We start from the raw sequence: 11,856 nt of genomic DNA, 5'->3' as shown, positions 1-11,856 counted from the left end.
TTTATTGCACACTCAGAGCAGTAGTTTTTGACCTCAAAAGAAAATTGTGAGAGTAACACAAAGGCTTGGGTGTGCCCTGTGATACTGCAGAACATTTAAGAATCTGGTTCCATGAAATCCTTTTTGTGTCCCTATGGAAGATTATTGCAAATGTAGTTTTTGCATGACATTATGTTCCTCCAGTCTGTAATTTTTTATTTTAAAAAATCTTCAGTATTCATGAATAATCACTTCTTCCATTACTAGTCTTTTGTTTACAGCAATGTAAATTACTGGGTTTAGAGCTAAGAAGCAATAGCCACTGTTTGATCAACTATCCTCTCCTTTCTGTTGCCCTTCTCTGTGACTAAAAGAAATCAATTTGTTGTTATCTGGCATTTATTTTCTTTTACGTGTCAGGATATTATTGTAGGGAGTGGGTGATTTTTAAAAAATTTTTGGCCATTTTCTAGGTCTGCCCTGTGAGGACATGTTCAGCACGGGTATATCCTGCTGCACTTTCTGGCTGGAATTAGAACTGGCCAGAGCAGCCTTTTCATTGCTAACAGCAGGAGGTGATGCTGGTTCTGCCACATGGTTAGATGACTGTGTAAAATCTAACAGAGGCATGCTTTAGAAAACTACAATCTAGATTTTCTTTCCTCTTGTTTCAAGTGGTTCATAGCAATAATACCCCAGGCAATGCCTCATTGGCATGGATTCCTTACAGCATCCTGTGTTTTGTCCTGTGAGGCCTGCAGGTCATTGTACCAGACCAAGATCATGGAGTGTGCAGCACAAACCAACTGTTACTGCTTCAAACATCAGGATAATAAACACACATGATCATGTTAAGTAATGGAAATATATCCAGTGTTGCACATCTGGTTTCAGGGATGCATTAACCCAGACAAAAACAATAGTCAAATAGGGAAAGTAGAATAATTTCCAGGTCAGTAATAATAACTGTTCACACAGCACTCAGGGGAAATCAAACACACATATTTGCATTCAGATATGTACTACAAACTCAAGAAGTCTGCATATCCTTCTAGAAAAGCATGCCAAAATTTCTTTGAAAAGTTGTGGTTTTAATCACATTAATTACATGTTGGATTTGGGCAGAAGACCACCATCATGACATTACATCAACAAATTTTGCACTAATATAAATACCACAAAGAATCCTGCAAACTAAAGTGAGCACGCTCTATCCCAGAAATCTCTACAGAACATGGTTTAGCAGAGCAGACCAGCAATGTCACCCTACTTGGCACCCTGCTTCTGAAATTTAGAGTACCTTATGAAGTAGTGATGCTTTTCTAGAAGGGAAGATTCCTGATTTCCAATGTCTCGTTTTGTATTTATAGAAATATGGATATTATATAATTATTATATTATAGAAATATAGAAAATATGAACATATTTCTATGTTCATACTAAATTACAGCTCTTTCTTGGATGTATTTCTCTTGTGCTTTAACATGGATGTAAGTAGAAAATCCCAAAATTGCACAGATTCTGTGAGCAGCAAAGAGTGCACCTTTTTCCTAACTTAACATCAAAGGAGAGTCTCAGGGCATTTCAAATGAAGATAAAAATGTTTAATTCTGCATACAGAAGATGCTTTCAAGTGAAACATACATTGCAAAGAGAATGCTGCCTCCCCAGAGTTTTGGCTTTGCAACCTCTCCAAAGGCCCAGGACTGAGTCCCAAGTACAGCTTGAATGCTGTTTTGTTGCTGTTCTTGTTAAAATAATTATATGCTGCCATGTTAGCAGGAGGAGGTTACTGTATGGAAGAAGCAGCTAGGGCTAAGTAGATATTCGAGGCAGTTGTAAGCTTTATAGGAGCTCTGTTTGACCTGGAGGATAGTCCAAGGTTTTGGATCCAGGGGTGTGACCCTGTGTCCATCCTGGAGCAAGTTTCAACTCCCAGCCTTGTTGTGTCTCAAGGCCTAGTGCCTTAATGCATACAAGGGCACACACCCAGGGTTGTTTTCATTGCTAACTTCAGGGCTTAAAATGCACTCATAGTATAGTGGGGTTGGGTGTGCTTTGAGTTTTTTTCTATGTGATACAATGACTTTTTCACCCCCCTTTTCCCACCTAGGGTCCTGGCACAAAGTGCTGTACTCTTCCTAGCAGCTATGTGGCTTCTTTGCACCAATGCAAAACTTCAAAACTATAATTTGATTAAATGAAGAAAAAGGAGTTTTCTTTTTCGTCCTGAGAATTCTTATAGAATCTAAAGCTAAGTGGGAATTAGAAATGTGAGAAAAAGGACCCAAGCATAGAGAAATTAGTTCCATCAGCACATTACAGTAAATGCAGTTTGGGAAAGCTCAGATATTCATCATTGTATTCTTCCAACCATAATAGATTATAATTCCAAGTATTGTTAGTATTCCATTTTTATCTGTTGTTTACAGTGTGAAAACCAAGCCCAGTGTTGCATCCTTACTCAAGGACCATGTTGCAACATCTTTCTCACATGGACTGTGACAGAAGGAAAGATTACTCACGTAATCAAATCATGGCCTTCCTGTTTCCTCAGGCCTTTTGCCCCAAAAAGGTGACTCTCACTTTTAGAGTGCTAACTTTGAGTAGCAGCACACAGCAAATGTACATTATTTTTTAATTTTTAAAAATGGATACTGTCTGTGCAATGTCATCATGCATGAATTAACAGGGACTGCTGGAATTACAGTGTCTCATCAGTCAAAAGCCTTGAATTCACACCAGCAGGTAACTGAATTAATGGAACTCAGTTTTGTGAAACAGTTAAACAATGGCAGCATTATGTCTAATATCTGACAGGTGGAATAAACATGAGTTCTCGTCTTCTGAAAGTATTGAAATATTTGCTGAGGTCTTAATGTCTGTGGCTGCAAAAACTGAGAGTTAAGAATTTTAATCTCATCGCTCACACATTTCTCCAAATTGTTTGACAATGTTCTTGCTATTGTTGAGCTTTTTTCTCTTGTTTTCTTGTACTTTGTTAAAAGTTGGACCACATTCCAAGTTTAGAAGTGAAGATCTTGGATAATTGTGCACTTCTGCTTCTGTCTTCTGTTATTCTCAGATTCTGCTCTCACATAAGTGTGTATTTCTGCTGAAGTTAATATCTAGAGGAAAAAAAATCTTTTTTCCAGGCCAATAGCAATTTCTCTCAATAGAAGGACATTTTAAATGTTTTTCTGTAGCAAATGTAAAGCAAAAGGATAGATATTGGGGGAAGATGTGTGGTGAGATGGCTCTGAACCTCTCTGCTATAATAGAATTTTCCTAAAAAGACCAGATGCCAAGAAAAAAATACTCACAAACCCTTTTGAGATTGTTGTGGATTATGTCTCATATTCTTGCCCTATTTTGTGTTCTTGAAGGTAGCTGTAGGCTACTGAGAGGCCATAAATTTTAGAGCAGCAGGAAAGGAGGGACCTGACCCTTACTTAGAAACTAAACAAGACATAAAGTTCCTCCATCTCTCTGCTTCTTTCACATGAAGTGAACATAAGAGTCCCTTTTGGACACAAAACAGGACCAAAGCATCTTTTAGTTGATACATTTCTTTATTCTGGTCCATCATAGGAATCAGAACTCTGTTAATAGTTGAGCTCAAGGCAGACCTTTAATCTGTGATCAGATAGACTCACTTCGAGGTTGTTCAGGTATGAAATGTGACAAATGTGCCTTTGATCTTGTAGCATGAGTTCGTTTTCCTTGCCATTTGTTTCATTTTTCTTCCAAATGTAAGGTTTTTGAATGGTCTTGGTCAGAAGATCTTGGCTCAGGGAAGCATTTTGAGACAAAATAGAATGTTCATGGGAAACTAAGAAAAAAGCAGTAAGAAGGAGGGATATGGTCAATTGTATTTACTCTTCCAGGCCACAGGGATACTTGTGTTGCAGCTGCAGAGCTTCCAATCCATAATGAAGCAGTGTTTGTCATTTCTGGCCTAAAGGAGAATATTGCTGCCCTTGGCTTTAGAGGAGGGAAGGACAGTCTCCTCGGATGGAGTCTCTAATAATGTTGTGACTTTCAGATAATTTTCAGAGATTCTTAACATCCATAGCTTCAAATTAAATCTCTGTGTTGTTCCCAGACAATCCTCTCTCCCACTGTAGCTTCTTCCAGGGCCTTTCAGTTATAACATGATCTGGCAGAGTAGAAGGAGGAGGGAGTTGTATATTCAATGTCATCCAGGCCTGCGACAGCTGTGTAGGAGGAAAGAGTCAAACTGCAAAGTACAGGAACAGGAATTGAACCCTGATAGCCAGGTCTGCCTGTCATCTCACCATTATCATAATCACAATACATTTCTTCAGCTAAATGCAAGGTAGAAGGAGAGGTTAGATTATGGTGCATTCCCAAAAAAATGAACATACCATCTTAAGTCAGAGACAATGCTAACAAAACAAGGATCAGCTTTAGCTGGAATGTGGGTATTTGCTGGAAAAGAGGGAGTGAAATGTGAATCAAATTCTACCCAGAGTTTGCAAATCAAAGAACTGCTGAAGTACAAGTGATTTTTTCAAAAGGCTGCAAGAATTTCCACCAGGTTACCAAGGGACTTCTGTCTCTGGGTGAATTATAAGCAGAAGACAGGTGCAGGCATTGATTTGACTAAAATATTCAGGTTGAGACACAGTGGAACTTTCTGCTGTTTGGTTAAAATTCCTTGTCCTAAATCACAAGCAGTTCCTCCTCTAATGCTTAATCCCAAAGGGATTGTTACAGCAGTGGACACTGAGTAAGTGAGCACATTATCAGTCTGTTCATTCAATAAATACCCTTTCTGCTATCTGTGCATGAACAGAAGGGAGTGAGTCAAAGCTGAACAAAGAATTGCAGTGCTCTTGGAATTCAGCCTGCAATCACATCCATATAATGCCACCTTAACTCCAGTAGGATTCTGTTGTAGGTTGGAGTAAATTTTGCTCCTCAGCTAAGGTAAGTTGTAGGCCTTGTGCCAGGTGTTGCAAAGAGCATTAATACCTGTTCTCATCTTGCAACTGTTGTTTTATTGTGTTCTAAGGCCGAATTTGTTTTCAGTATTTTTTTCAGTGCAGTATTTGCAGCTTCCAGTACTGCCTCAATGCCTCAGCTTGTAATATTTTGTGGAAGGGGCTGAGAGCATGTATGTGTGTATACAGAGTTAGCATGTAATAATGCTAGATTTTATGACATGAGTAAGAGCTGCTAAGAAATTGGCTTGTAATTCTTCAGGCATTCCCCAAAAAAACTTCTGTGAGTCACCCATGAGAGATGGGTAGGATCAGACCTTGCACATGCTCCCATGGTATTTGTCCAGTGGTCCTCTCTTCAGAGAAGCTGCTGGTGGTGACACAGATGTGCTGGACTGGTCACTGGCCTTGCTTCAATTTCAGGTATGGAACTGTGGCTTTTGAACAGCTGGGGATGAAAGGAATGTGCACCTTTCATATCTCAGTTGAGAGGCCACACCAGGATATGTTTATTGAGAGGATTTCAGGGTGAGCAGCCATTAGCAGCATTTTGTTGTTGTACCATGTTCACTGTAATGTGCCACACAAGCAGGTGGTGTGGCTGTACTGTGAGCTGGGGAAATCGTGGTGGCTCTGCTGCAAGGTTCTCATGTCACACCATCCTCTGCCATGCCAAAACACCAGCAAATGGCTTGGCACAGAGGAGAGTAAGGTTCTTTCCTGAGGTGAGGGAAGGGAACTTGCCCCACCTCGATGATATTGTTTGAGCTTCAAAAGAGCCTCTGTTTGAGACTTCTGAATGTTTCTTGGTAAATTGAGATGCTGCACAGAGCAATTAGAGACCAGACCTCAAGGTAGAAATGTTTAATCCTTATTTTTAGCACCTTGCATTTTTTGAATGCTTTCCATACAGTGAAGTAGATTAGTAAATAAAATAAAGAAAGGGGAATATAGGCATAAAATTAAATAATTTGGTCATAAGCAGATGGTACACCTGTATTAAAGCCAGATGATACAAAGAGATTGTAGCCTGAAAGCTAAATGTCTCTTGGAGTAGTTCCCTCGAGCATAGTTAGGTCTCAAGTTAGGGATCACAGTGCACTCTGAGAAGATTGAAGTTTCTTTTCCTTGTTTCAAATGAACTTACCTGTTTTGCATGTAAAGCATGATATTTAGAGTTTAAAAATTCTCTGATGAAGGGCTCTTAATTCCTAAATTTATTGAAACATTCGTTTTGGTAGATAGGCTGCACATGCTGTGCAAACCTCAAGAGAGTTATTTAAATAACTTATGTAAGGAAACCTTTCTTGAGAATCTCCGTATGTAACAGATGGGTATTACTGCCCTGTAAAGTAGATTATGATTTCCCAGGCACTCAGATTTGGGAAATCTTGGGTTTGTTTCTTACTCCTGAGAAGAGACAAAGCCTAATACTTACTTTCGAACCCTGCAGTGCATAAGCAAGCCTACCAGACTGGAATTATTAGTAGGCAGAGACCTCTGGTGGAAATTGTTCAGTACTTCAGGGAAATACAGATCTCTATTTTGGAACAAAGCTTGGAAAAACCCTCCTGGTGAGAGAGGTCAGAGGCCTGAGAAGGACTGCATTAACAGCAGCATAGATGTTCTTTATGTGGCTTTTTTTCTCTGTCCTTTCTAGGAGAGATGAATGACTCTCTTTAAAGAAAATAAACAATCTAACTTGGATCTGTACACAAGTACAACAACAGCAACCCTTCAAGCTGTCACTGGGAAGCAGCAGTCCATTTGACCCAGCAGTGTCTTGGCAGACTGCAGTGTGTCCATGGTGTTGGCAGCAGCTGTGCTGGAGATGCACCTCTGGCTTAAACAGGGCACCCCAGGGAGAAGAGAAAGTCCAGGTGGACAAGTCCTTCTGGCATCTACACCATGGTAATAGCACCAGCATGTGCTAAGGAGCTTCAGAGAGAACCGTCAGCGAGATGTTGAAGCCACAATCCCTGTGCTAGTCTGTCCTGCAGATGCTCCCTCACGGATATTTTCTTTTATTAATAGTTGTGGTGCTTTTGGACACAATGGACAGCTTGCAGTACACTGCCAGTGCCTCAGCTCACAGCAGGTAGAATAAAGCTAAAGCAGGACTTTACCCAATAGTTTTTCCCAGTAAAATTTGGTAGCTGTCCAAATTACTGGCTTCCCGTGTCTAAAAAGGAAACTGGTTTTGCTCTGGTGCAGCAGCAGAGCAAAAAAACCAGCAAAGCCCCCAAGGTTCAACAATTGTCCACCACACACAGTTTTGAAGTATCATCTCCTGACAACAGGATTCAAGCTTAAAAGAAGACTTCTGAAAATTGCAACTCCTGAGCATGTTTTTTTATTTTCTCCCCAAATCCATAAAAAATTCACACCAAAATGTCTAGAAGGATAGGCTGATCAGTCAGTCCATTGGTCTGGTATGGTACAGAGCTACAAGCAGTATAATCAATGCAGTTTGGAGTAAATTATGCTATAACATGGCCCCTGTGCAAAGTTTAGAAGTTAATGGAAAGGTTTCTACTGCCTTCAGGTTTTTGATTGTGCTCAAAGAGAGCATCTCCACCAGCTGCATAGTACACATACATTGTGGATGCATTTCAGCAGTTTCTCTGGACATTTACAACTGCAGTTTTCTCTGCTTTAAACTCAGCAGAGTGTAGCTCGTGACCACGTGTACAAGGAATGGTAGTGAACTTTTCAGTGTGAGTGACAGTTTGACAGACACCTTGTAGGGGTTGGGACATTAGTTTGTAGCATTAAGCTTCCCAGTGGAATTCCCATTTTTCTTCCAAAGAAAATCTGCAAAAACTTTCTTGTCTTATCTTCAGACCGAAGCCCAGTTTAGAAATCCCAACTTTGTAGTATTTTATAGTTCTCTTGGTTGAAGTTTCTATCAGTTAATTTTCATACAAAAATGTTCTTGCTCCTACCAACACACAGTCAATACTGAATGCTTGTGAACTAAGTCAGTTCACACACATCTCTTCATTTAAAAGAATAGCCAGAGTCACAGATTTTCTGTTTAAAGAAAAAATCAGATAATCTTGGCCTAAAGCTCTCTCATCCGGCAGCCAACCCCAAAGTCCAGCCTCTATATGTAACTGCTTGTTCAAAATTCCTTCTCAGTCAGTTTTCAGGCTTCAGTTCTGCCTCATTATTTGACAAACCACTTCTCACATAAATCCTAGATGTATCTTAGGAATTCCTGGGCTGCTTGGCTTTTGATTTTCAGAAGAAAGCGTGGGTCTTAAAACTTTTGTTTTACACAAAGATCACATTGACCCAGTCACTGATGTTTAATCTTCCTAAAAAATTGACTCTTCTTGGAACTACACTAACACCAGTTTTCTGTGGTAGATGGAGTATGCAACCTGGAATATTTAAAATATAAACAATGTATTCCCTAAAATGCAGAGTTGCATTCATACAGATCAGTTTCCCTGTCGTGCCAGAATAAATCACTCAAAACTGTTTTACATTATTTCCTACTAGTCATAAATAAAATTCACACTGTGATAATCCTTGCTGTGATATTGGGCCTGAATGTTGTTCATTTCTCCAGATGCCAGCAGTTTTTGTAACCTGTCTGTACTTAGATTTTGTGACAAACATTTGTCACAGATACAAGCTCCACTGGGCTGTGTGTTAGACGTGTGCAGAACAAACAAAGTTTCTGAATTTTTTATACACTCCACCATAACCTTTTCAAAACCATGTCTTTACTGAGTTTTATGTTGCTTATTCCTGTGAGCATTCTGCTCTGCATTGACATTTTAGGTAACTTAAGCACTCTGGTGGCCATTTTAGTTTCAAAGGAGAAAAATTAGGATATATAAGATGTTCTGAGTGTTTGGTTTCCATATCATCCTCAAAAATATTCTTAAAGGTCTAGTAATTCAAACTGAAAATAATTTGAATATTTTTTTGGCATTACAATCAATGTTCATAAAGAAACATGTGGCCAGCTTAGGATAGTCAGTACAAAGCTGCAAATGGACTCCATTATTTTACAGAGGATCAAACACAAGGCAAAAGTTTACTTACATTATTGTGCTCAACTCTGATGAAATTATTGAGTTTGCAGATGGAAGGAACATGTAGCCCATCAAATCCTCAAAGATACCCATTGTTTTTATTTGTATCTTACCTGTTAGGCACTTCATTAGCATTGTAAGAAGAGCAAGAGTCATAGTACATATATTTCTGAAACTAAGCCAGCTTTAGAGAAAGCCAAAATTACCTTCCTTTCACCCTACAAATAAGAGGATTAGAAGTACAATGGAAAGCAGGAATGTTCAGAAAGTCTGTTTTGGAGGCCACTTTAAAAGCATTTGTATGTTACAAATGATCACAGAAGTGAATATTAAAAGATACATAGCTGAATTTTGAAATTGTAGAGGTTTTGGCAAGCAAGAAGCCCTTTTCACATGGGGTCATCTGTTTTTACTTTTACACTAAAACAGCCCTGCGGTATCCTTTTAAATAGTGCAGGAGCCCCCAGCTGGGCCTCCCTGACTTGTAGTGCAAAACCCACCAAAAAGCAGAAAAACCTTTCCCTCTAAATAGCAAGAGCCATGGGTCAAGAGTGCATGTGTGTATGCCATAATAAAGGACAGAGTTGTGTGATTTGTGTAGATTTTACAGATTAGAAATTAGGCCAGTTTTGTCACCATATTGACACCTTCTCCTAGGTGAAGAATTCAGACCATCCCAAAAACAAAAGCCCAGCACTGGGACTAATCAGCCTTTAAAATGGAATAAATTAACATTTTAAAAGCAAACCCATCCCCAGCAGTTTTGTTAGCCAGGAAAGGGAAGACTCCACTGAATCCAGGAGAGATTCAGCTTGGACACTGCCCAAGCATATCCCAGTGCACGGTGATGCAAAGTCAAGAGATGACATCTTCAGTCTTTTGAAGTAAGAATGTCTGGTTTGCCTCCATGGGCTGTTCCATATGGAGATGTCTCTACTACAACACTCCTTCTACTCACCCATTTATTCCTGGAGTTTCCTGTAGGACATCTGAGTGATTCAGGCAGTATATGGGTAGACAGTAATAATACAGCTCCAGGCTGGAGGAGCATCACAACATAACCCAGATTCCCATCAATTGCAGTAATAACTGTACGTGTTCTGACTTGGCTTCTGCTCATTTCTGCAGCAGCATCTCCAAATGCCACTGCCCATTCCCTGGAAGAGTGGAGCTGACCATGCTGTGTGGCAGGGCAGCAGCCTTTGACATGCCTGGCATGAACTACATCTCATGAATTTGAAGGCAAACATTTAGGGGCTCAAAGCCCTAGTTTTTAAGTGTTTGAAGCACAAACTTCAAATGAAGGAGCTTGCAGGAGCACTTCACTAAAAAAAAATGAGGGAAATGGAGCATTTGTCCTTAATCCAAACCAGAGTGGCTACTGACAGAAGAAGGACACTGGTAAAGGATCAAAGCTATTGCCAAAAAAAAAAAAAGGGGTAGTTAAAAGAGAGGGTACAGCAGTATCCTCATTCCTACAGATACTTCCCTGTCTGCAAAACACTGAGAGAGACTGCACATAAACATTCTTATTGTCATGTCACATGATGGTGCTGCATTGACAGTGATATGTTTTCTGGCAAATGTTTGTGTGGAAAGGCAAACACATGGCAGAGTGATCTACTATGAGACAGCTCTTTGGACCTCACCAGCCCCCCAGGAATGCTCGGGATCAGTGAGAACCAGTAGGTTCCTTACAGTGTGTGAGAGACAAAATGAGTTCATATTCAGTAAAATAAAGGAAAGTCTGATGCCTGAGGGTTTAAATTTGTGTGTATACTTTGCTGCATACAATTTTCCATGATACATGTATACAGTTTAAGCAACATGTAGTATAAATTTAACCTACCAGTTGGTCGTTAGTAGTCCATAAATGTGCAGAACTACATAGTATTTTTGACTGAAATTCTGCCCAGAGAACTCAAAAAGCAGGATCTTGCTGGTCATGCAAGAGCGCAGTGAGCATTAATGGGAGCTTTACACTTGGCAGGCTTGTGTGAGTGTGCTTCCTTTCATTGCCTTGTGCAGCAGAGAACACCAGATACATGTGGCCAAATTATTTCTTGTATTGCTGTCAGCAAATTTGCACCAAGGCAGGGCCATTTGGTCTACTGACCTTTGTTAACATCTACAATTATTGTAAACTACATATTTGCTGAGAAATTAATTCCTTGCTTTAATTTGACACTTTATTAACTTGGGGAAATGAACACAAAATAGAACTGTCTTTTGCCTGTTCATTTAAAGTCCCATTGCTGAAACAAACAGACAAACAAATTGCACGAAGTTTATATAATGGCCAGTACTAGATGTAAAAGAACTTACAGCTTGTGGTTATAGAACAACCTGCTGTTACTTGTCTGTATTACTGCCCTGCATCTCAATTCTTCTTCTCCTCTGTTAACAATGTTAATTTTATGTTATGTGGACATTACTGACATCTGTGTAAATAGTTTATATCAGTTTGAATCCTATATTGGACGCTGAAATCTACATCCTGTGAGTTCCCTAAGCTACCACTGCAAAGTAAAAACTGTCCTGGAAGACTGGGAGTGAGCAGAGGATACTGCATGGGAAAGCAAACTGCAGCTCATTTCAATTTCTTACTATTGGTGCCTGAGATTTGTCCTTCACACAGAAGTATGGAAAAATAGATCTTTTCCTGTGGCAGGTCCAAAATAACATGTAGGTTCAGAGCTCTGCTTAAACCGAGGCCTGTGGGACAGCACAGTTTAACTAGAGGTCTGTGGTGCCTAACCAGTTGTACCAGTTCTTGCCTTTCTGCTGATCTTCTGCTAGCCATGCTCCAGAAATTCAGTGTTGATCACTGGCTGACAAAAAGCAGCTGTGAATGTTCATAC

This window comes from Aphelocoma coerulescens, chromosome 10 (genome assembly GCF_041296385.1).
Source record: "Aphelocoma coerulescens isolate FSJ_1873_10779 chromosome 10, UR_Acoe_1.0, whole genome shotgun sequence".
Classification (NCBI taxonomy): Eukaryota; Metazoa; Chordata; class Aves; order Passeriformes; family Corvidae; genus Aphelocoma; species Aphelocoma coerulescens.
This window is presented reverse-complemented; position numbering follows the sequence as displayed.